Below are 27,654 nucleotides of genomic sequence, written 5' to 3' on the forward strand. Positions count from 1 at the left end.
ATCCCATCATCAGCCACCAAACCCAGACACTATTGCATATACCAGCAAGATTTTGCTGAAGGGATCCTGATATAGTGAGCTCTTGTGAGGCTATGCCAGTGTCTGGCAAACACCGAAGTGGATGCTCACAGTCAGCTATTGGGTGGAACACAGGGCCCCCAATGGAGGAGCTAGAGAAAGTACCCAAGGAGCTGAAGGGGGATGTAACCCTGTAGGTGGAACAAAAATATGAACTAACCAGTACCCCCTGAGCTCGTGTCTCTAGCTGCATATGTAGCAGAAGATGGCCTAATCGGCCATCATTGGGAAGAGAGGCCACTTGGTCTTGCAAACTTTATATGACCCAGCACAGGGGAAGGCCAGGGCCAAGTAGTAGGAGTGTAGGGGAGCAGGGGCGGGGGAGGGGGGTATAGGGAACTTTCAGGATAGCATTTGAAATGTAAATAAAGAAAATAATAATAATAAACAATAAAACAAACTTGAACTTGAAAGAAAAAAAAGATGTGAGGCTACACTGGGTGGTGGTGGCACACGCCTTTAATCCCAGCACTCAGGAGGCAGAGGCAGGTGGATTTCTGAGTTCGAAGCCACACCTAACTGTAACTGACCATCAGTCTACAGAGTGAGTTCTAGGACAGCCAGGGCTACACAGAGAAACCCTGTCTCAAAAAACCAAAAAAAAAAAAAAAAGATGTGAGGCTACAAAGAGGTGACGTGAATGTCCTAAACCAGACAGTCTGTTACAGTTATGGTCAGTTACAGTTAGGTACAGCCACAAGAAGAAATTCAGGAGAACCTTGGTAAGACAAAGTTTACTATCCTCAAAGGTACCACACAGCAGGCACAGTAGGCACCATTCTGAGCCAGATGGAAAAGTATTAGAATAGTCAGAAGCAAAAACGACAGGAGTAAGAGTCTGTGCCTTTTCTGGATTTCCAGGAAAAGCGAGGCAGCCAGGATGAGCAGCGCAGACTGACTAGTATGAGAAATTTGGTGGGCTCTGAGCCATGGGACTGGTATCTAGCTTGCCTGGCACTGGGCCCTGGAAAGGTTGATGACAGAAAGGATGTTCCAGAACGGTTAGGTCCACATCCAGGACATTTTCTCAGTTCAACCCTTGCTGTCCCTGTCTTGCTTGACTTGGGAGAAACAGTCTCTCTCCCACCAGAAGCAATTATAAGGTGTCAAAATTTAAAAAACACAAATAACACAGACTGCCTGACTTCAAACTTTCCACCACTATGCCTGTCCCCCCAACAGTGTCAGTATGCTACAAGCCCAGGCCCTTAAGCATGCTATGATGGACAGTGTGAATGTACCTGGAAGAGTTGACGACCCACAAGGAAGGCAGCCCTTTAGATGTGCACTAAGAGAAAAGTGGCACTCCAGAAGAGGATAAACTGGAAGAAAAACTTCCAGAAAGACAAGCTGACCCACAGGAAAGAACCCTGGTCAGCCCTCGGAGCTTCAAGTACTCCATGTTACTGGAGTCAGTGTCCTGAGAAGACAGCAGATAATGATGGAGATGAGGGTTTAAAGTAGTATGAAAAGGTTTGCATTTTCGTTCCATTTATCTAGTGTTTATTGAATGCTGTCTACGTACACCCATAACAGGAACATTCCATGTCCTGAATAGATAAGGAGTCCTAAATATCAATTTTTAAAAGATAAAAAAATGAAAACTGTTTTCAAATCCACAAGTAAAAATGTAATAGGAGATCAAACACAGATCTCTGGTAATCCTATGAAAGCTATTCAGTGCCAAGCTTTGGGTGTGGCTTAGATACAAATGTGTCCCTAACAGTTCATGTGATGGAAGCTTTGACCTCAGAATATCAATGGTGAGAGGTTTAAAAGCTGGGGTCTAGGAAGAATAGCTAAAGAGTACAGGTGGTGACCTTAGAAGGGAATAATGGGGATTCCACAGAGTAACCAGGCTCCTTCAAGAAGAGGTTGTTAGAAAGTAAGGTTATAGCATATGCTTGGCCGCTCATTCCTGCTCACAAACTGCTCCCTTTCCATTTCTCAGCAATGCAGTGCCACAGCCAGAGGACACATGAGGCCACCCAATCTTAAACTTTTAGCTTCCAAAACTAGGAGCTAAATGAGTTCTCTTTATAAGCACAAGTTTCAGGTATTTTTTTGTAGCAACAGAAAATAACCTACTACCCTTATCTTCTCGAGCAATCATGGAAATGAAAATTACATTTTACACTCACTAGATCAGCCAATATGTAAAACATCTACCAACCTCAACTATTAGCAAAGATGCATTTTTATGAAAACTCAGTATGGGGAACATATTCTTGTGTACATAAATTAGCAAAAACATGCTGAAAGAAAACAGTTATTTATTTCCCAGTACTGATGTTGTTCACATCATAAGATATAGACAGAGTATAGGCCTACGAGACATGAAGGTGGTTAAATTCCTACACAAAGATGGTAACAATGAAAAATATATGAAACATGCAAAATCGTCAAAATTAGCAGGTAACCTCTGGTTATGTAAGGATAGAGTTGAATTAAGTTAAACAGTTTATAGGTCTAAAGCTCTGCAATTCCATGATATATCTAAAAGGTCAGGTCCATGGTTTCTTCAGTTAATCAAGTAGAATGTAATTCTTCTCTTAAAAACAATCATTTATGCCAGGCAGTGGTGGCACACGCCTTTAATCCCAGCACTTGGGAGGCAGAGGCAGGAAGATCTCTGAGTCCGAGGCCAGCCTGGTTTACAGAGTGTGTTCCAGGACAGCCAGGGCTACACAGAGAAACCCTGTCTGGAAAACAAAACAAAACATCATTTATAACTCCTTTCCCAAATTTCTTTCTAATACAAATATTAGCTTTTTCTTGATTTTTTAACTATATAATAGGTTCCTCCATAAATAAAACAAGTGTCTTTATTCAGAGAATACCTTCTAAGCTTAGTATGGTTTTCATGCAAGGAAAACCTCATTTCTCCTTAAACAGGAAGCAGAAAAAGACTTAGCTATTTGGAAAAAATATGCCAAAAATAACAGTAACAATAACCACTCTCAAAGATTATGAGTTTATCTTTTGTAGATGAAAAGGAGCTTAGTTAGCAGAACAGAGGAAGGATACAGTCTTGGTAGAAAGAATGTGTACTCCAAGAATAGGAAGACTTGAAAGCAGAAGCTGCTGACAGATGAGGTATAGCGTAAACTAGCACTGGAGAACTGAAAGCAAAAGAAAATGGGATCCTATTTGACTTGTTCTTCGTAAGTGTGTCACCTGGCCCAAAGAGAAAAACAGAATTATTTGGAAAACTGCTTGATTTTGATGAAGCCTAAAGAAAAAGTAGCCAGCTGGCCAAAATGTGAAAGTCATGGTCTGAAAAAAATCATGAAGACAATCAAAACGGTAATCACTGAAACCTCTGACATGGCAGGCGCTGCCAAGAGTGGGAAAGCAATACCCGCTTCCCTCACTCTCACACACATGTTGAGAGTCCCTAATTTCAGTGGTACGTGATACTGGTTGCCAGCCCAAGAGAGATGCATGAGACTCTGAACACAAAGTTTCCAGTTACTTGTTCCAAAAGGATATTTTGATAATATTCCAAATGGGGAAGAAAAACGTACAGACATCAGATTGCTATAATTTTGGAACTTTGACATTAATTATCTCTAGTCTGGCGTGAAGGCATTGGAAACCTATGCATCATTCCGAGATCATCATGCTGCATCCACTTCATTTATCATTCCTACCCATATGCCAACATCACCCATCAAGAGGATGGCAATAATCTTGTTCGTTTCACAGAGTTTCTTAATGAGATCCTTATAAAACATATCATACTGAAAATACAGAATTTTTCTCTATGGTATATATATATATATATATATATATATATATATATATATATATATATAATTCTGTAGTACATGCTGTAATTTTAGAATAATTCCCATGATACTAGATAATTCAGCAACTTAGAAACTAAAAGTACTTTTGTTTTAAACATAATGGAATAGATGTGCTGTTGAGTTTCTCTTTTTTTAAAAAAAAAGTATTTAAATACAAATGCAATTTGAAATATGTTAGAAGTACCTAATGTAAAATAATCATGTGTACAACCTCAATATAAAGGCTGCTGTATGCTAGACATTCTCAACTGGGGCACCAGTACCATAGAATTAAACTCCTGTCTCAACCCAGTGTTCAGAAATACATTTTTACTATTCCTGGAAGCATTTTCACATTTTTGTCAGAATGTTGAGTGAGCAAGAGAGTAAATAACATTCAAAAGCATTTTTGGAGTAGTAAAACCTTAAGTTCCTTGCTAGAGGGACTGATCCAAAATAAATTAAATGCTGGTGTGACTAAGCCGTGTGTGGTAAACACAGATTTGTAGTGTGAAAACCTCTAGTTAATGGGTCTTTCAGTGTCTCAACATGTACTTCGATGTCCTAAGTAGGGCAGTAAAGTATAAACACAAGACTCAAAAGCCTCCTCTGGCTATGGGTTTGGGCTCACAACTAAGAAAGTTAATAGTACTGACAACATAGATTCACTAAAACATCGCATCCTGGTGTGGTTTTACTCAACTGAGTGAAAAGAAGTATCATTTAGGGAGAAAAATCCCAAAATCTATGGAAGCACCAGGTATGGCTAAGCAGAAATTCTGTAGACAGCACAGAGGTGAATAACTGACTACCCTTCTGCACAACATATCCCTGGCCCAAATGCCACTGCACTATCAATCAAATATTAGGAATCACAAAAGGACACTGGAAAAACTCTAAAGGTCAACTCAATGTCATTATTTCACCAGTAAGAAAACAAAAACCTCAGCAATATAAAAACACAGGAAAAAAACAAAACCACAACTGTCTTTTTGCTTGCCTAAGGTTACCTTAGTTTATATTTGAATAAAAAAGAAAAGGTAGATAGTTCCTCACCAATATGATGGCAATTCTCTCTATATAATCAGTAGACAAATGCCTGTTCAATGTACACAAGGTCTGGGTTCTACTGCCGATCATGCAAACAGAAAGAATTTGAAATTTTAGAAACAGGGCAGAGAGAACAAGATGTATTTTTAAAAGAACAGCTCAGCTCAATCCACTAGCAAATGTTGGTTCATTTACATGTATTTCCTCTTATTTAAAACCTGATTGGTAGATAATTTAACCACAACACCCCTGTGAACAGGCACACAATAAACATGCACATAAGAATTGTGTAAAACTCAACCAGAGAAATCTATTCTAGCCACCTGAACTCAGGGCCTTTAAAAGCAACAGGGCAGTGCACAAGTGGAGCAGCTGTCCCAACACAAGCAGAAACTGAGCTCAAAATATTCCCACGCCAGTTCTCCTGAATGCAGTCTATTTTATGCTTTTGCGTAGATTCAAGGAAACAGAACTACTATTTAAAAGTGCATTTACAAAGAAGCCTTTTTAAAGCGTCAAAATAAATTACTTTGAAGTATATTTCACCAACACACCTCCAGCTTTCCCTATTTGTTGGTCTACAGAACCCAACTGTGACTATTTTTAGCCATCTTTACAAGCTGTGGGAAGACTCAAGACACAGCAGATCCCAACTAGAACTGTGGGCATTAACTAAGTCCCAAAGCTTGGGACCATGAGAATTTTCTTTTACCTTTTCTTCTGTCTTTCAATCTGCCTTTAAATTACCTTACATACTGGAAGTGGAAGAAAAATGCTTTTAGGACTATCTTCATGCGAGACACAAAGTCTATCACAGTAATAGCAATGTGCTCAAGAAAAATAATGAGAGAGCACAGTATTTTTGGTTTGGTTTTGTTTTTTGTTGTTGTTTTTTGTTTTGCTTTGCTTTGTTTTTGTTTTTGTTTGTTGTTGTTTTGGTTTGGTTTTTTTTTTCCCCCTTTGGTTTTTCAAGACAGTGTTTCTCTGTATAGCCCCGGCTGTCCTGGAACTCACTCTGTAGACCAGGCTGGCCTCAAACTCTGAAATCCGCCTGCCTCTGCCTCTGCCTCTGCCTCCCAAGTACTGAGATTAAAGGCGTGCACCACCACCGGCCCGGCAAGACCACAGTATTCTTACAGTTTGTAATTTATCATTTCTTTCAAAATTTTTCTATATATTGTGTTATAGGAAATGATAAAGATTTGCCAAATGATTTCCATTTAGAACCACGCACTTAGAGATTAGTGCCACTGAGACAAGGACATCAACAAACTGAATAACTTCCAATCAAGATCGAAATATGCTTAAAATTTTCAGTGAGTGTTACGTTTCTGGTTCTTAAGTTGACTTCTCAAACTTCTACAAAGCTGTCTCCACAGAGTTTCAAGAGTGGAAAGTTCAACATCAGATTGGAAATTACCTTTTACTGTATGGTCCTCTGGGGGTGGGGTGGGGAATCTATTCTTTTGATGTCCATTTAAATGTTCAAATTTAGGACATCAAATTCTAAAATGGTCACTGAAATTATTTCCACCTATCATAAGCAAGCAATTACTCTGTATTAAGAGTTGGTGATAACTGAAACTACAGAATATTCAAAAGATTGGATGTTTGTGCAACTTTGTAGATATTGACCATACCTAATTCTAACTATTAAATCAATTGGAAAAGTTCTTTTGGTTGACCGAAATTTCTAAGTATTAACATTACCTCTATCATTATGCAATACTTAATATAGGCTATCTCTTTCTAGTCCACAAAAATGTACAAAGACAACACTAAGTTCATAGCTGCTAATTAGTTTGAAAAGGTTGAATATGAATATGATTGTACTGCTAGGGCATCCTCAAAGGTACTGAAGCAATACATTTGTATGTATTTGTCTAAGTATAACAAAGGTAAAGTTATTTAATTTAGGGGGCTGGAAAGACAGCTCAATGGTTAAGAACTCTTACAGCTCTTGCAGGATTCGAGCTTGGTTGCCCGGACCCATGAAAAACAGCTTGCAGCCTCCTTAGCTCTAGTTCTAGTGGATCTGACACCCTATTCTGGCTTCCGAAAGCACCTGTACTCATATGTTCATACACAAACATGTACATGTACACACATAGTTAAAAATAATAAAAATAAGTATCTTTTTTTAAAAAGACAGTAATTCTGAGCCTGAGAGACTGCTCAGTAGGTAAAGGACTCAACCTAAGTTTAACTTTGATTTCCAGATCCCATGGCAAAAAAGAATGTGCTCCCAAGAAGTCATGTATGCATGTGTGTGCACAATTACACACACAAATAAATAATTTGAAAAACATATCTACTGAATATTGCTTAGTTGGAGATGCCCAAAGGCAAGTATTATGATCACATGTTCTCTATAAACATGAATCAGAGTGAATTTTAAGTGTATGTTTTCAATAAATTTGTTAGAAAGCCAACTGGTAGAAAACTAACTACATAATCAGATACAACTACAAAATTTATTTAAGATAATAGAAATAAATAATTCCTATAGTTAAATCATGAGGCAACAAGCAGATGTTCTTAGTATAATTGCTTATTCATAACAATCTTCAAGTAGTATATTATTATTTTCTAAGCACTGCTTCTAAGGAATCACACAGAAACTGCTCTGGAACTCTAAATGTATATATACCTACATGTGTATTGGTTTTCCATATTTAAAGTAATTTAAGACTTTTAGAAATTCTTATACTTTTTTTAAACTTTTCTTTAATACATTTATTTAACCTCATTTTAAGTGTCAACTTTGAGTGCAGGATAGAAATGGAGTAAACAAAATTTGCTAACATAAATTGAAATAAATATATATAACTACTAATTTATAAATATGCTGTTAAATGTCATAGGACTGTACAAAAATTTTGAGAAACACTAATTTAAATAGGTATTTGTTTAAATATAATGTCTTCAAGCTAAGGTTTATATCTTCTAGAAGAAACCCTGTCATAATTAAATGTCAAAAGCCTATAAATTAATATCATAAACATTTCTTTGAATTGAAAGCATTAATATAATGCAAATGCCTAAATTTTTTTTACTTGGTTAGAATGTGCCTTTATTCTTTGAAGAAGGGTACTTCAAATGCCTTTGTTTTTAAAAAACTAAAAGTAGGAGTAACTTTCTAGAAAGGAAGTTTCAATCCAACTAAGCTCAGTCAAGGCTTGAACAACCTGTAAAGTATTTAAGAGGACAGAATTAGTTACTCCCAAATACTTACGAGAAGTTATGTAATCTGAGTGGCATCTTCTAGCCAATAGAAAAAACTAGATTATTCAATAAATGACACTGAAAATGTATTTTTATAAATATAACAAATTCATTCTTCACATCAAAATAAATCTCAGATGCAGTGCAAGTTTTAAAATTGTATCAATGGCTAGAGAAATGTCCCAGCAGTTAAGAGCACTTGGTGTTCTAAGAGGACAGGGCTTGGTTCCCAGCACCCATATGAGGGAGCTCACAGCTGCCTGTATCCAACTCCAGGGGATCTTACTCTCCCTCTGGCCACCTCTGTCACCTGTACACATGTAACAAACTCACTCAGACACGTACACATAAATAAAAATAAAAACTCTTTTTACAAGAAAAATAATTAAGATACTAGAAACAAATGAATATATGAAGTAATAACCACAAAGCAGAGAATATTTTAATCAGATCTCAAAATCCAGATATCAGGGAAAAAAAAACGAGTGACAGAACAATTAAAAATGTCTGTACAGTCAAAAACAAACAGGAGATGCCCAAAAACCTAAGTTGTTCTTTTTTTTACAAATGGATGAAAACAAAAAAAACAAAAAAAAACAAATGGATACACAGTTTGATGACTATTTTATCTAAATGATACACATATAAAACTAGTATATGTTTAATCAAGCAATAGTTACACGCAAAATTCTTTTCATTTTAATTCATTAAAACATTGCAGCGATGAACAACTTTTTAAAAGCAAGTCCCAATTAGGAAAATTAATGTCCATCTAAACAAGAAGCATATCACCAAAAAAATTAAACAAGGCAAATGGCAGTTACAATTAATAGCTTCTATAGAAGCTTATACAGAAATGGACTTATAAATAGATTTAAAGACCTAACTTCTACTTAAAATGAAATAAATATAAATCGAAATGAGAGCTTACTGTTTACTCAGTGATAAAAAGCTTTTTGGTTGTTTTTGTTTTGTTTTGTCTTGTTTGTTTTGCTATAGAAACCCATTGTAAGGTAAAGATGATGAAAAGAACCTCCCTCTACTGACAGTAGAGAGAGATGCAAAGTAGTTTTGCATGTAAAATAACCCAAGCAGATCTTGAACCCAGAGCCTGTTTTCACTCCCTATGTGCTAGGATCACAGGCATGTGCCATAACACCTCAGTTCATAAAAGAGATTTTCAATTTGTATCTATTTGGTCTTATACTTTTATGTAAAATGTAAGAAAAATGTATTAAGGTGACTTTTAATGTTCATATACATAAGTATCAATAATTATGTTTGCCAGTACTGTATATAATCCCAAGTCACAACCATATTCTTGAATTTTTAATTAGAAGATTTTGATGTTTGATGGTAGGTTTTATACACAAATGTAGAAAAAGAGTAGTGGGGAAAAATTAGGAAAAAAAAATTTAAGCTGTTGGCCCAGTAAACATTTTTAGGGAACTAAAAGGAAAATAACTTGTGAATACATAAAATAAGGCTACTTGGGAATTCTTTTACCTCCAAAATTCTACTCAGTATCAAAATAACATACTAAATTCTTTTCTATTCAGATTGTTGTTAATAACTTATGCTTATACACAAAAATTAGCATGTAAAAGGCACTCATATTCAAAATTAAATTAAGATAATGGGAAGTGGTTAAGATCTCTAATTCAGATGTTGGCGCATAAATTAGGAAAGAAAGGCAATGACCACAAATATGCACCAGCGCTTTTCCAATTCAAATTCAGTAAAAGATTTTTCCACCTTAGCTTATACCACTTGCTTTCAGACAGTCAATGTCTGGTGCCACCCAAAACTTGTACTATTAACTTTACTTTTCAGAGTGTGAGAACATTAATTATACCAATGAATACATGCATAAAATGCAGTTACATAATTGACCAAGGTAAAGCTGGATGCTTTTCAAAGCATTTATCATTTAGGACTTAGCACAATGCTCGGCTCTACTCTATCTGGCTATAGGTAAGTTCAGTAAAAGCCTCTGACTGAGGAGAACTACAACAACTAAGATTTATCTTAGACTAGTATATTCAAAAACCTAACCACATGAAATTGCCAAAGTTCAAAAGCATATTTCACATAGATAGAGCTAAAAGTTGTAGGAATGACAGGTAACCAAACATTAAACAAGACTTCCTCATTTTTGACTTATAATGCATAAAGTCATACTTTTTAAATTTTTTTCCTTTATGTGCATGGGTGTGCCACATGTGTGTGGCACCTGCATAAGTCAGAAGATAATCCTAATCGAGGTTTACCAAAGCAAGCCTCTCCTGTGAAGGATGCTTTCCTTCTTTTCCTGCATAAGCTCTGGAAAAGGGACAACAAAGAAAGACACTAACTTCTTTCAATGAGCCTTTGCATACCCACTGTCACACAGCACAAAGTTATCACAATAAGGATGTCTGATCTTACTGATCCACTGATGATTACTTACTGCAATGGTTCTCAAACTTCCTTATGTTATGACCCTTTAATACAGTTTCTTATGTTGTGGTTACCCACAATCATAAAATTATTTCATTGATACTTTATAACTGTAACTTTGCTACTGTTGTGAATACCAATGTAAATACCTCTTTTACCAATAGTCTGAGATGAACTCTGTGAAAGGGTCATTTGACCCCTGAGGGGTCACAACCCACTGGTTTAAGAACCACTGACCAACAGCCAAGTTTCTCTTTCCTTCTTTATTGTTTTCCATTAACTATATTTAATAGAAAAAATACTGCAGGAACTGACTTGCCAAAAGGACACTTGTTTTTCTTCATAATCAATAGATAGCAAAGGAATCAAAAAGTTAAGCAGTTTTCAAAACCGAAGTAGATCCATAGCCTGACATGAAAGGTAATAAATATCACTATTTGCAGATGATATGATTGTATATATGAGTGACCCTAAAAATTTCACCAGAGAACTCCTAAACCTGATAAACAGCTTCAGTGCAGTAGCTGGATATAAAATTAACTCAAACAAACCAATGGCCTTTCTCTACACAAAGGATAAACAGGATGAGAAAGAAATTAGGGAAACAACACCCTTCACAATAGTCACAAATAATATAAAATACCTTGGTGTGACTTTAACTAAGGAGGTAAAAGATCTGTATTACAAAAACGTCAAGTCTCTGAAGAAAGAAATTGAAGATCTCAAAAAATGGAAAGATCTCCCATGCTCATGGATCGGCAGGAAAAAATATAGTAAAAATGGCTATCCTGCCAAAAGCAATCTACAGATTCAATGCAATCCCCATCAAAATTCCAACTCAGTTCTTCACTGAATTAGAAAGGGCAATTTGCAAATTCATCTGGAATAATAAAAAACCTAGGATAGCAAAAACTATTCTCAACAATAAAAGAACCTCTGGTAGAACCACCATGACTGACCTTAAGCTGTATTACAGAGCAATTGTGATAAAATCTGCATGGTACTGGTACAGTGACCGACAGGTAGATCAATGGAACAGAATTGAAGACCCAGAAATGAACCCACACACCTATGGTTACCTGATCTTTGACAAAGGAGCTAAAACCATCCAGTGGAAAAAAGACAGCATTTTCAACAAATGGTGCTGGCACAACTGGCTGTTAGCATGCAGAAGAATAGGAATTGATCCATTCTTATCTCCTTGTACAAAGCTCAAGTCTAAGTGGATCAAAGAACTCCACATAAAACCAGAGACACTGAAATTGATAGAGGAGAAAGTGGGGAAAAGCCTTGAAGAAATGGGCACAGGGGAAAAATTCCTTAACAAAACAGCAATGGCCTGTGCTGTAAGATCAAGAATCCACAAATGGGACCTCATAAAATTGCAAAGCTTCTGTAAGGCAAAAGATACTGTCAACAAGACAAAAAGGCCACCAACAGATTGGGAAAGAATTTTTACCAATCCTAAATCTGATAGGGGACTAATATCCAATATATACAAAGAGCTCAAGAAGCTGAACTCCAGAAATTCAAATAACCCCATTAAAAACTGGGGTACAGAGCTAAACAAAGAATTCTCAACTGAGGAGTACCGAAGGGCTGAGAAGCACTTGAAAAAATGTTTAACATCCTTAATCATCAGGGAAATGCAAAGCAAAACAACCCTGAAAGGTAATTACCAATTGGGTGGATGTCTCTGGGAACTGGACCTTATGACCAATGATCTGTCTCACAAATTCATTCTCTTTCCTCTGCTCTCTCTCTCTCTCTCTCTCTCTCTCTCTCTCTCTCTCTCTCTCTCTCTCCCTCCCTCCCTCCCTCCCTCCCTCTCTCTCAGAGGTATGTTCTCAGTAAACAAATGATAATCTAATGAAGATGCACTCTATACAGTCATAGCCCTGCACATGATCAATGAATAAGAAGTGAGATGAGTCAGTAAACAAATGAGACTCAAAGCAAAAGCAGTCACTTACTTTAACAAGAAACTTAAAACTGACTTTTAAATTTTAGCCATAGAATGTTTCTTTGGTAAATATAAAAATAAGATGCATTAGTACTTCAGTTTTATTTTAAAGTTCAGTATTTTAAATTTTTATTATTTAGCCTATAAATTTTCTTTAGATCCAGCATCACTGAGAACAAATACTATGAGTCAAATTTATCACTATTAATATGCATATATATAGATAGTATTTGGGATAAATACTATCTTTGTCTCTCAGCTTAAGAGCTTTTCAATTTCTTCTCAATATTTTTTATTTTCTTTATACACGCTAAATAGCCCATGCTTCCTTCAATATCCTGTTAAAATAAAAAGTTAATCAGGATTTTACATAAAAGAGACAAATGCCGTGAGTTTTCTCTACTAATGTTATAGAAAATAAAGAGAGACCACCAAATGTCTATCAAAAAAGTACATGTAAGAACCAGTCAGATTGCTTCACTCCAGCTATGCGGATAATAAACTTTTGCCCTTTCCACTGCAAGGTAGTTCCGCTGTGGTAAAGGCTGCTGCAAGACTAGCAGACACACTAAACCTCCACTGGCAACCACAGGACAGCTCCTTTACAATGTCAACACTTTCTAGAACACAGGACTAGGCTCAAACAGAGATTCTGTGTCTCACTGGCTCTCAGGGGAGATTGTTCAACTACTAGACAGCAAGGTCTAGAAAACACTCTTCAAAAAACATGCAAGTGTTTTCAGATTCCTGAGTGTGGCCATGGTGCTGTAATTTCTAGGGTAGAATAAAAACTGCCAGATTCAGATGCATTCTATATGATCCTAGACATAAGCAAGCAGTCAGAAATCTATAGCTCATCTCAGTGACCAATGGCAGCTATTCTGCTGCCCTGTATATAAAAGATTATCTCACTTGTGGCTAATCCATCACCATGCAGATGCTGCCTCCACCGTCCAGGAATGCCAGTGCTAATCATGGCATGTGAGTAAACATTTTTGCTGCCAAAAGGAAAATCTACACAGAGAGAAAAGAGTTGCCAAAGAAATTAGGGCTTTGGTAATTATGAAACCACAAGGCACTAGGATTCTTACATCAGTCAGAGATGAATGAGAACACTTGCAAAAGTATTTCACCATTAGTCTGATTTGTGAAAGAAAGCCACAGGAAAAACAACAGGAATTTTTAAATTCCTTTATTACCCAATACAATTATATGTTTCAGCCTAAACTAATGCTGGCAGTGCTCCGCGGGATTCTTTCATTCCTCAAGGGTAAAATGAGAAGCAGAACAAATATGGGCAGTCTATGTTAGCCTTTCCCTGTGTATCTTAGAGAGACATCTCTGTTTGGAAATGGGTATTAAAACCTGCCTGCTGATACAGTTTTGATTCACTATTGTCTCGACGATAGTGGCTGAAACAAAAACAAACCTTGGGCTCCCAAAACCACATCAATCTCTCTCTCCTTATGAAAGCACCATTCTTTCATGTTCAACTCCCACAGTGCCCTTTTCATCACCTCCTGCTTCCAACTTCTCTTTTCCCTTCATATGTTAGCTATGTAACACACACACACACACACACACACACACACACACACACCAGTCACCAAAATTCCAGCTCAGTTTACATCCAACTCCCCCATCAGACAGGTAATGGTCCCTTAATTTAGAATAAGAAAACACTTTCTGGAAAATGGTAAAATTATAATGCAAAAGTAAAATATAAGTATGCCCTGTGATATTTAGTTTCACCTGAAAAATGAAAAAAAGAAAAAGAAAAATGTCAACCAAAATTTCCCAATAACTCAAACAGCTACCATCTAGATGTCAAAATAAAATGGTGTACCTCGCAATTATATGGATGTGATAATATCCAGAAAACCATAGTACAGGAACTTCCAAATCTCAGTAAGAGGCATGAATGCAAACTGTTTACATAGCATAAACTGCTCAGGAAACTTGGTGACCATTTGATTACTACTAAGTTGTTATGACTTCCCTCGGTGTTAGGGGAGAAGCTTGATAAATTCTGTGACTAGTAGCCTTCACTCCTGCAACCTTCATGCAGGCCTCCTTTGCTCAAGCCAACACACCCAGCCAGGAGATTCAAATGAGGTCTGACAACTTCTCCTACCATATTCTTTTATAAAATTTAATTCTACAAAAAATATTTTTTTAAATCACAGAGATAAAGTACTAAAAATGTAATTCAGTTGCAGCTACTGGAATAAACATATGAAGAACTTAGCATAGCACTGGTCAAACTCAGATTACAAAATCAAAAAAAAATTACAAATAACTTCTCCAAATAGACACTTATGTTAATCATGTAATCTGAATTTTTAAAGAAGTCTGTCTTTGAAACATTTTAAATTAGCATTTGTCAAAAGTATTATGCTAAATTAATTTTGAAGAATGACTGTCATTTAATTCTACATATGTGTTAGCCTCATTGATAAAACATGGCAACAAAGTGATGTGAGAAGCCCTGGTACCTAGAACCAGTGAGACCTCCATATAAGGCAGGAGGTGGATTCCCAAGGAAGCTCCAAAGTACTTTGGGAGTTGCTTAGTTGGTTGGTTGATTGATTTTGAATTTTTTTCCTCTTAGGATGCCCTTGAGAATCTGGAAACACAACTTCAACCCATGCTCTCCATCACACCGCTCAGACCAAGTTCTAGGATAGAATGAGAACACATACTGGAGACACAAAACAAGATCTTTATCATTCCATAGAAAAACCAAGCACCCCTGTCTTGGGCAGAGTTACCATTTCCTAAAGTGTCCCTGAAATAAAAATAAGAGCTAAAAGGTTGACTTCAGAGAGCTTCCTGGCTATGACTCAGGCTGCTAAAAGTCAGAATAAGAGGAGAGAAAGCCAAGACCTCATCCAAGCCAGTCACTAACTACAGGAGTGGCTGTCGGTAAACTCAAAAACAAGATCTGCAACAGATAAACGACAATACAGCTAATTCACTCAGAAAAAAAAATCTGGCTCTGTGCGTGTTTTATACCATGATATGTTCACCAAGAAAAATAATATTCTGCCAAGGAACATCTTAATAACACAGGAAATTGTCTATGCCTGATAAGGTCACTGTGTTCATAAACAAAATCTCTTGAGACTAAATTGGCTCCTGAGCCACGCAAAGATATACATTTCAGAAGCTATTTAAGAAATATAAACAATTCAGTCATATTCTAAGGAACAGAAAGACTACCTGACCATGGTGTGACTACTTGAGGTCCAGTCCTGTGTATGCCCCCAATAGCATGTCTCTGGAATCCTAAGTCAGCCACAGTATAGGAGGCCACTTTTGCATTAGAGGAAAGGTACTGACTTGGCAGGTTCACTGGTTTTTAAACTCTCCTCCCATGGCACTAGGGTGCCATAAATCAAGACTGTGGTTTTCTATAGCTAAAATCAAACAGTAGGTATCTGTCCTCAGTGTTTTTTCTCAACATTTTTTTCTTATACATTTGGAACTTGAAACTACTAGTCTGGTTAGAAAAGTAGAAATTTATTACTAACATAAAAGAGCAGATTTGGGTTTTTATTTTTCCAGTTTCATGTGTTCAAGGTTGGAATTTCAAACTTCATACCTAAAATAGTCATAGTACTAGTAAAATTATTGCCGGTTCAAGTAACAGAATCAAGCATACCAGGTTTTCATAACATTCCAACAAATAAAAAGTAAACATATCCTCTATACATCTCTCTTGTAGCTAACTACACAATCTGATTTGGGACCCACAAATTTCAGAACTTCTAAGAAGTACCAGCTCAATCCACACTGCTCCCCTTCTGATCCCCAGGGCCACTGCTGCTTCCCTTGCTCTTCCCATCCTGTATGCCAGCAGCACTCCTTTCTAACACCTTACCTGCTCTATCTCAACCTCAAAATGACTGTTCTTGATGAGCAACAGCAGCCTCCTGTATCTCTAACTGTCTCACTGATGCCCGCATGACTCTGCAGATGTGAAAGTATCCAGTGAAAAGTTTGAGCAACCTCTTCAGATGTCAAATTAAGAGTGGGTACATCTACCTTAGAACTTAGTGTAAAATACTGGATGATGGTATAAGGGCCAGTGTCAATAATGGTCCTAATGGTGAACAAGTACCATAAAAATTACCTACAGGCTGAAATCATGTGGCTACTTCAAATTTCCAACAAGAGGCCTGCACCAAGCTGGTCAGCCTAGAGGGTGCAGTCCATGCTCCTCCTCTGAGATTTTCTGTAGCAACTCTACCACCTTGCTCCTACCACAAGTTGCATATACTTTGACTGCTGCGACATCCAACCATACAAGGTTGTACAAACTGATCTTTTCACAAAGCCCTTATTACCTTGAGAATTACATTTTACCTTTTTCTTCTTGTTTCTTCATCTACATTGTGGACAGATGTCAAGTACTTCTTAAGTTGGCAAATGAATAACTGGAAGTCTAAGGAAGTTTGTTTAGAATATAATGTCTCCTTAAGTTAAAAATATATAGCCAAGGCAGATGTGAGCAATCTTGAAGCAAATGACCAAATAAAGCTGTGGCTCTTTTTCAAGGCACACTTCATGTCTCCACAGAGTAAACAGTGATGTGCCTCAATCTTCCAACTTTTTCCCTCTACATTTCTCTTCTCTTTTTCTTCCTTTCTTAAAAGATAAAATTTATGAGTAATAGACATGTTTCAATTCTTTGCAATTACTCCTCTTGAGCTGTCTGAGTTTCTAAAAACTGCACAAAGTAGATATGTAGTATAAGTTATTCACCATAAAAAATATCCATGACCAAACCAGCCTTTATTCCCAGCCACTGTACCTATGTCATTCAAATCTAAGATCTACTGGGAAGTGAAAAAAAGACCGCTCAACTAACCAATAGAAAATGTGAGCCTAAGTTTGAAACAGGAAATTATATATAATTTAAGCATCAAACCTCAAACGGAATTACAAATAAGTATCAATTAACTAGTGCAGTGCATTTATATGCTGATTTCATAGATAATATTCTATAAAAACTATTACTATTAACTATGTTTTTATCACACAAATCGCAAAATTAGATTTCTATTATGCTTCTTCATTTCATTGATGTTGTTTAAATTGAAGAAACCCACTGCATACTTCAAATACTAGCCAAAGTACATCAATTGCTTACTTTACAAGAAACTTAAAAAGTAAGATAAAGCAAACAAAACACATGGTGGGACTTGTGCCTCTAGCTGCATATATAGCAGAGGATGGAGTAGTGGTCATCAATGGGAGGAGAGACCCTTGGTCTTGCAAAGATTCTATGCCCCAGTATAGGGGACTGCCAGGGCCAGGAAGCTGGAGTGGGTGGGTGGGGGAGCACGGGGAGGGGGAAGGGATACGAGATTTTCAGAGAGGAAACTGGGAAAGGGGATAGCATTTGAAAAGTATATGAAGAAAATATCTAATAAAAATATATTTTTAAAAAAGTAAGATAAAGACAATGTTTAAGTTTAGTATATGCATTGAAAATTAAAATTATTAAAAAGAAATCTACTGAATATTTAAAGGAAAAAAAGGATTGTTCTGAATTTTTCTATATTCCTAAGCATTTATAGTGAAGCATATCATGTAGAAGAATGAGAATTGATCCACTCTTATCTCCTTGTACAAAGCTCAAGTCTAAGTGGATCAAAGATCTCCACATAAAACCAGAGACACTGAAATTGATAGAGGAGAAAGTGGGGAAAAGCCTCGAAGATATGGGCACAGGGAAAATATTTCTCAACAGAACACCAATGGCTTGTGCTGTAAAATCAAGAATTGACAAATGGGACCTCATAAAATTGCAAAGCTTATGGAAGCAAAAGACACTGTCAACAAGACAAAAAGGCCACCAATAGATTGGGAAAGGATTTTTACCAATCCTAAATCTGATAGAGGTCTAATATCCAATATATCAAAAAGCTCTCAAGAAGATGGACTCCAGAAATTCAAATAACCCCATTAAAAAGTGGGGTACAGAGCTAAACAAAGAATTCTCAACTGAGGAATACCGAATGGCTGAGAAACACCTGAAAAAATGTTCAACATCCTTAGTCATCAGGGAAATGCAAATCAAAACAACCCTGAGATTCCATCTCACACCAGTCAGAATGGCTAAGATTAAAAATTCAGGTGACAGCAGATACTGGCGAGGTTGTGGAGAAAGAGGAACACTCCTCCACTGCTGGTGGGATTGCAAGCTTGTACAACCACTCTGGAAATCAGTCTGGCGGTTCCTCAGAAAATTGGACATAGTACTACCGGAGGACCCAGCAATACCTCTTCTGGGCATATACCCAGAAGATCTTCCAACTGGTAATAAGGACACATGCTCCACTATGTTCATAGCAGCTTTATTTATAATAGCCAGAAGCTGGAAAGAACCCAGATGTCCCTCAATAGAGGAATGGATACAGAAACTGTGGTACATTTACACAATGGAGTACTACTCAGCTATTAAAAACAATGAATTTATGAAATTCTTGGGCAAATGGATGTATCTGGAGGATATCATCCTTAGTGAGGTAATCCAATCACAAAAGAAGTCAATAGATATGCACTCACTGATAAGCGGATATTAGCCCAGTAACTTAGAATACCCAAGAAACATTTTGCAAAACACAGGAAAACCAAGAAGGATGACCATTGTGTGGATACTTCATTCCTCCTTAGAATAAGGAACAAAATACCCATGAAAGGATATAGGTACAGAGACAAAATTTAGAGCTAAGATGAAAGGATGGACTATCCAGAGACTACCCCATCTGGGAATCCATCCCATCATCAGCCACCAAATCCAGATACTAATGCACATGCCAGCAAGATTCTGCTGAAGGGACCCTGATATAGCGGCCTCTTGTGAGGCAATGCCAGTGCCTGGCAAACACAGAAGTGGATGCTCACAGTCAGCTATTGGATGGAACACAGGGCCCCCAATGGAGGAGCTAGAGAAAGTACCCAAGGAGCTGTAGGGGGATGTAACCCTGTAGGTGCAACAACAATATGAACTAACCAGTATACCCTGAGCTCCTGTCTCTAGCTGCATATGTAGCAGAAGATGGCCTAGTCAGCCATCATTGGGAAGAAAGGCCCCTTGGTCTTGTAAACTTTATATGACCCAGCACAGGGGAAGGCCAGGGCCAAGTAGTGGGAGTGGGTGTGTAGGGGAGCAGGTGTGGTGGTGGTGGGGGTGTATAGGGAACTTTTGGGATAGCATTTGAAATGTAAATGAAGAAAATAATAATAAATAAAAAAAATTTAAAAAAAAGAAAAGAAAAGCAGCAGTGATTAAGAGTAACTTCTTTCTCCCTTTAATTTCCTAAAAGACTTTCAACGATCTCAGACCATTAACTCACATAGCCTTTCTAGCAGAACATAACCACCAATAAAGATTCATGAAACAGATGCCCAGGAACATGCAGTCATATGGGTCTTTCACAGTCATAGGACTACAGCTACGGCTTGTAGCATCCTGGGCTGCTGCAGGATATGCTGTCTGACAGCATCACTAAAAATGAATCCTTCCTTCTCCATAAAAGTTTAGGAAAATATTGTTGTTTTCTGATTATTTTAAGTTCAGTTCTCCTATTGTATCTATTCTCTAAACTAATTAACACATAATTGTATTTGAGGCTCACCATCTGTACAGTTACCTTTTTCAGCAGTCAAAATTGTAATGTATTTTTGAAAACTGAAAAAAAATTACTAACAAACAGCTGAAAATCTAAATCCAAGTACTAAAACTGAAAAATGTACATCAGTCAGTAAATTCAGAAATAAACTTGTAAAAGTAACTAAGGAGTCTATAGGTTTTAGGTTTTTAATCAGAGAAGTAAGGCACAAAAATTGCCATACACATTAAAAAGGTTTTCAGGCACTCAGTCAAATGAAGTTATGAGTTCTCACACACACACACACACACACACACACACACACACACACACACGAACTAATAAAAGGGGAAGAATAGATTACATTGAAATATTGTACAGCCCCAGCCCCTTACCAACTGCAGCACTCTGAGCAGCTTATACCTCCCCTGAGCAGCACAGTAGAACTGGCCCTGGTTGGGGGAAGAGGCTGTTGTTGAAGGTGAGCAAGCCCCAAAGGCTTGAGTACAGAAGAGCTAGTCCCACCCCTTGCCTGAGTAAAGTGGAAGAGCTCACCTTGGTGGCACAGGCACAGGAGAGCTGGTGAGCTGACCACATCAGCTTCCACCCAGGCCCAGATCCAGAGCTCTGAGTTGGTTCACAACATCTACCCCATCTATGAACTGCTGGAGCATGTGAAAGGGCCAGTCCTACAGATCCAGAGCTGAGGATCTCCATGACACAGGACAATAAGATATCTGGGAGGAGTGCCTGTGAGGATCCAGTATTAATATTGTATCAAAAGCCAGAGGCCTCCAACCAGAGCAATAACTCATTGCCATGAGCATTTGCAAGTAAACCTGTTTGGGCAAAGGGGTATACTGTGTATCTTAGTCAGGGTTTCTATTCCTGGACAAAACATCATGACCAAGAAGCAGGTTGGGGAGGAAAGGGTTTATTCGGCTTACACTTCCACATTGCTGTTCATCACCAAGGAAGTCAGGACTGGAACTCAAGCAGGTCAGAAAGCAGGAACTGATGCAGAAGCCATGGAGGGATGTTCCTTACTGGCTTNCCTCCCCTGGCTTGCTCAGCCTGCTCTCTTATAGAACCCAAGACTACCAGCCCAGAGATGGTCCCACCCACAAGGGAACCTCCCCTCTTGATCACTAATTGAGAAAATGTCCCTCGACTGGATCTGATGGAGGCATTTCCCCAACTGAAGCTCCTTTCTCTGTGATAACTCCAGCTGTGTCAATTTGACACAAAACTAGCCAGTACACTGTGTGACTCACCATAACACACCACAGATTTCACATTGAGATGTTTTGTTTGTTTGTTTGGGGGGGGGTGAGGATTTTTGTGGGAAAGGGTGCAAGGATAGAAGGCAGATATGAAGAGACAGGGAAATGAGTAGGAGTAGGATTCATGAAATTCATAAAGAATCAAAAAAAAAAAAAAAAGCCAATCCCCACAACTAGCTTGCAGAGGTAGCAATAAAAACGCCTGCACATGATTCCAGAGCAAGAGATGATTTCATGATAAAAATGTGCTAAGTTGTTGCCATTTTTTTACCTAGGAATTCTGAGTGCCTTTCCAGGTAAACTGACTTTACCTTCTTAAGAGGCATGCTTCTATCAGGCAAATCATACTAAATTAGCCTACTTTTTAAAAACTTGCATAGCATAGTCTCCAATCCATGTAGGCTGCTGTAACAAAGTAACACACAGTAGAAGAGGCAAAGCAGATCTATAGTGCCTTTTAATAAAGGCAATAATTGCATTAATGACTATAAGACCTGCTCCCCCCTCCCGAAAAAAAAAAAAAAAAAAAAACATCTTATCATCATGCTGGTAACAAAGTATCCAAAAATGAATTTTCACGAAACACAATATTCCAATAATAGTGATCTTTGGCAAGAGAAAATTAAAGCAATCACAAGCACTATCTACCCAGCTATAGGGTAAATAGGAAAGAAGGGAAGGGAGGCACACGTTTAGCTAGCTGACAAAACTTAAAATATAATACAAACATTACTTAATTAAAATGGTTTACAAAACTCACTTAAAATCAATTCAACAATCTAAATTAAGAAATCAAATAATGGTGAATGAATGTGTCAAAAACAAAGACACACATCCAAGAGTCTTGTAAATTAAAATGGCAAAATGAAAATGTCATTATGAAACCAACCACAGTGTCCAGGTAACAGCGAAAAGAACACAAGGATAGACAGAGAGACAAGAGACAATGAATGGCAAGACAAAGGCAATGTTTCTAAGCTAAGGGGGCAATGAACAAACATCCCTGGCTGAAAATATCAGAAGAGAGATGACGAGACATCACATAACTACTTACCGAGGAATAAAACCCTCTGTCTTAGAGCTAGAGAGAAGGCTCAGCAGTTAAGAACCCATGCTGCCATTGCACAGAACTAGACTTCTGTTCCCAGGACCCACAAGTGGCCTCATAACCACCTTAACTTCAGCTCCTGGGCATCTGCCGCCCACTCTGCTCTTGGCAATAATGTGGGTGGGAACACATACACACAGGCACACATAAGCAAAATATTTTTTAAAAAAACTCAAGTATCACTCTCACGTATAAGAACATAGAGTATGAAATCAAAGTTACAAATAGTAAAACAGCAATGTGGGGAATTCGTTCAGAAAAACAGATCTGATACATTCAACAACAATAATTTTGAAGAAACAGAACAAGTAAAAAGAAAGGAAACCTATTTCAGCATACCTTCCTTAAGCTCCAGTGCAAATAAACTGTGAGACAGAAATAACCAGAGAAATGTATTAGATATATAATATGATTAGATATTATATAATACTTTAGACTAACCAAATTATGACACAAAAAATAAAATTTCTTTTTTATAGTCCTTATTTATTAAAAGAACATTTTGTAATATAATTGTAATATTTATAAGTGAAATACTTTATCTTAGAGCTTTGAATTAAGCAAAAGTATAAATAAAATAATATAAATCAGGCATAACAAATGATTGTTATGAGGATTCACTATATTATTTTATTTTTATATTTATACCAAAAAATTTTAAATCTTTAAAATACTAGATAAACACAGTCTAGTTCACCCTACCACTCTAATTCACTATTTTTGGTGGCAATCTGATTTTAGCCATATCACCTAGCCCTTCTAAAACAGGTGTACAAGAACATAAGATAAGATGTTCCAGATCTAAAAGCAAATCAGGTTCATTGCTATAAAATGCAAGCACCAAAGGACACTCTTGGGCAGCACAAGAAGGGTGAGGCAGTAGTGCCGCCTCTCGCCAACTCCTACAGACCTGGAAGGATTACCACAGCAAGATGCCGCTGAGATCATTACACGGGTATCCAGTCCCATCAAGTTACTTTAGGTTTCCTACAAAGGCAGCTCTGGGATACCCTCTAAGGAACAGCCTAACTCATCCCATACTCTAAAAGTAATACAGTCAGATTTATGAAAAGGAAAGAAAACTAACAAAATATGTTCTGATAGGTGGATGGCTATCACAGGGAAAGTCAACATCAGGATCATACTAAAGACAAAAATTTTACATTATCTAAAACAATACACATATAACATATTATAGATAGTGTGCTGGTAATGCCTTTAATCACAGCACTCAGGAGGCAGAAGCAAGAGGATGTCAGTGAGTTCAAGGCCAGACTAATCTATAGTGACTTCCAGGACAGCCAGGACTAAATAGAGACCCGGCTTCAAAAAAAAAAAACAACAAAAAAAAAAAACAGAAAAACAAAACAAACAAACAACAAAAAAAGTAGTAATAACAAAAATATGAGACAGAAGCAAGTATCACAAAATTCTACTATTCTCACTTGAATGCACAAGGAATTATACCAAAAAAGTACAAATAGCCATGCCAAAAGAATTCAGGTTTAAAAAAAAAATGGGAGAAATAAAAATAAAAAAATAAACATGATAGAAACTAACAGTGCAAAAAGAAATTTCAAATACAGACAGAACAACAGACAAAAACCCATGCAAGTAGTGGTCAGAGAAACAATCTATGTGACAGACAAATCTGATATGCACTCTCAGATTACAGAACAAGAAATAAATGCTCCACAAATAATGCGGAGATATCACAAAAATGAAAACATATAACAAGAAAACAGGCCTTCCAACCCCTACACTCTTCAAGAACACATTAAAAACAAAACTAAAATGACAGAAATCGGTCTAAACTTTTCTGTAATGATGGTCATTATTAATTTTTAGCTCTTCATTAAAGACACACCTCTAAAACTGAGAGGAAAGTGTAAGATACCATCTCTGAAAATAGCCTCAACGGGTATCTACAGAAAGATGATGATGACAACAAGGAGTGGCAATATTACATAAGACACAGTAGAAGGCAAAGCAAAATTATTATATGTAATGATAATTAAGACATAATAATTACAAATTTCTGTGTGAAACATCAGTATACTGAAAGAAATAAAAGTATAAAAAGCAAAGCTTATTAGACAAATATGAAAGCCTTCCAAATCTCCTAGATTTATAAAAGTATAAATCTGGAGTTTGATGTGTTCCATGGGGAAAACTTACATATCAGAGTGAACTGTAATTCACATGCACAAATGCATACACACCGCACACATGTGCACCCACACACACACACACACAGGCACCTTACTTTTAAGCATTTGTGGAGTATTTTGAAGTTCCAGTACACAAGGCCACATTCTCAGTTGCAAAAAAAAAAGTAAAATTAATAACTAATTTTAAAGGAAATATTAGAAATTTCATAATGCTAGCATAAAATGAAAATACAGAATTGTAGGTTATTTCTAAAACTAAACTGCTGTTTATCAATACTTAAGAAATATAATCAAATCCAGACAAGAGAAAACAAAGCTTTTAATCTGTTCTCACTAGACAAAAAATCTTCCTGCCTACCTCTACACCAACAATCTTGTTTTGTTTTGTTTTGTTTTGTTTTGTTTTCCAAAAGAGAGGAGGGAATGATTCATAGGAAGATATTAAGGGAGTTAAGGCACAAATCCAGAGTTTATGACAAGATGCTTCGAATAAAACTAAGAAGGAAGGGCTGAAAATGTTAATCAAAAGATGATCCCTATTTCAGAAGGACCAGTTTTCAGGCACCTGCACCCAGATGGTGAACTGATAACATTAACTAATACCAGATGCTTCCATGTTTTTATAGGGCATTGAGGGGAAGAGAGTAGGCAAGAACTCAAAGCCAAAAATTTAGAAGGGTTCAAAAAGTAGGCACTGGAGACACATAAGACAGTTTAAATATATCCATTTTTTTTTTAGATAATTTAATTTTAACTGACAGTTTTTAAATTACAAAGAAAATGACATTCTATTTTATATACAGTAAAGGAAGAGATCATAGCTAGCAATTCTGATAATCAAGAATAAAGGAAACATCTAAGTGACTATTTTAGATGCTTTTCTTGTTGTGATAAGGTTTGCTGACAAAAGCAACTTTAGGGAGAAAAGGTTTATTCTGAATCACTGTGTGAGGTTATAGTCATTGCAGCAGGGGACTCACAGCAGCAGGAACCAGAAGCAGCCAGTCCCAATGCATCTACATTCAAGAAGCAGAAAGCAGTGAATGTGTGTACTCAGCTCATGTTCTTATTTATACAGCCCAGAATCCCAGCCTAAGATTTAGTGCCACTCACTGTGGGTGGGTCTTCTGACCTCAATTACCCTTATCAAGATCATCCGCCAGAAGCAAGTCCCCAAAGCCCGTTGCCCAGGTTAATTCTACATCTCATCAGTTAGCAAGTGGTATATTTAGCCACCACAGTGACCTACTACAGTGACATTCTCCAAGAGGAAATAAGTCATAGATGTTGGTATTACAAAACAGATACATTCTACAATGAGTGGTATGGGACAACATTCCATTACATTATTTTCAGGAGTTACGAAGCTCAAGCACAAGAAAGCATTTCCTTTCCATTGTCCACTTCCTTCTTGACCTGGCGTCAAGAACCAGGTAACATATTCCCCCATGGAGGAAGAGAAGGCTGACATTGCCAAGAATGGGTACACAGCTTATAGAGCTAGCAAAGGTCCAAATTAGGATTGCAACCTCAGATCCCAATAAATTATGGTTGGTAGGAACCAACCTTAGTTCTAGATTATATAATAGATAATTATAGGCTCCAAAATAATGCTAACTAGTCTCATGACATTGGGCAGTTTTCTTTATTCAATAATTGTACTTCCTCTTTAATCATCTGCTCTATGATTAAATATCAGAAGCTCAGAGTACTCGAATTTTAACAAAATATGGACTAACATATCACTATCACTTCAAAAGATTTGGAAAGTGACATGAGTAAGTGTTTGTAAATGTGCTTTTTAAGAAACGAAAACTGTAAGGCTACGGAATATGGATCACTAATTCAACAACACCCAGAGACATATAACATGTTTCAGGAGAGCACTACCCTGTTGCATAAGAGAAGGAAAAGAGAGGCATAAAGGAAAGGTATAGAGAGAGGAAGAAGAGGGGGAAGGAGACAGGGAGGTGTGAAGGGAGAAATGGGAGAGAGGAGGAAGGAAGGTAAAAACAAAAAGAAATCATGGGATTTACTGAATATCATTCTTTCATATTAAGGTACCTTTATGTCTTGCACAAAGAAATTTATAATTCAAAATTCAATGCTTAGGAAAATGTATCAGTGCTTGCCTAAAAATTATGTGGACATGAGTTCAGATCCCAAATACTAGTGTAATCCCAGTGACAGGAGGCAGAGACAAGAAAATCTCAGGAGCTAGCTGACTAGCCCAGAGAAGCAAGTGGTGAGCTCCAAATTCAGTAGAAACCTTGTCTCAAAAAATAAGGCTGAGAAGAATAGAGAAAGACAATCTGACATCAAATCCTGGCCTACACACATTTGAACACACCACATACAGCAAAGTCACTAGTTTGAACTGTTTTTCAACTATGGCTACAAATACTTTATTTACATTTGCAGGCTAAAGAATATTATTCTGAGAGCTAGAGACATACTGAGATAGAGAATTTATCCAATGTGAAAGTCCCAGGGCTCAATTGTCTTAGGTAGTAAGTCGATCCCTTTTAATGGCACAGCCACCCTAAAATTTAAAGTTTTGGTTTTCCTCTTAAGTACTTTTCATATTGTCAAATAATTCCTTAAAAGGCAGGAAATAGAACTTAATGATACCATTGGTCTGAAGCTTCAACCTATGTGTCACGGCCCCTTTCGGGGCCGAATGACCTTTTCATAGGAGTTATCATCATAAAACACAGATATTTATGTTACAATTCATAACCGTAGCAAAATTACAGTTATGAAGTAACAATGAAAATGATTTTATGGTTGGAGATCAGCACAACATGAGGAACTGTATTAAAGAGTCATAGCATTAGAAGGTTGAGAATCACTGTTTGAAAGGCTAAATAAATAACACCTGCCCTTACTGTTACAGCAACATAAATAGAATCTACCAACAACCA

General features: G+C 37.1%; 1 protein-coding gene across 1 annotated transcript in view; it reads right to left on the bottom strand.

Annotated features, from left to right (window-relative positions):
- The window catches only part of Gmds (GDP-mannose 4,6-dehydratase), a 527,721-nt gene that overhangs the window by 446,911 nt on the left and 53,156 nt on the right, over window positions 1-27,654 (bottom strand). The window lies entirely within an intron of this gene.

This window comes from Mus pahari, chromosome 16 (assembly GCF_900095145.1).
Source record: "Mus pahari chromosome 16, PAHARI_EIJ_v1.1, whole genome shotgun sequence".
NCBI lineage: Eukaryota > Metazoa > Chordata > Mammalia > Rodentia > Muridae > Mus > Mus pahari.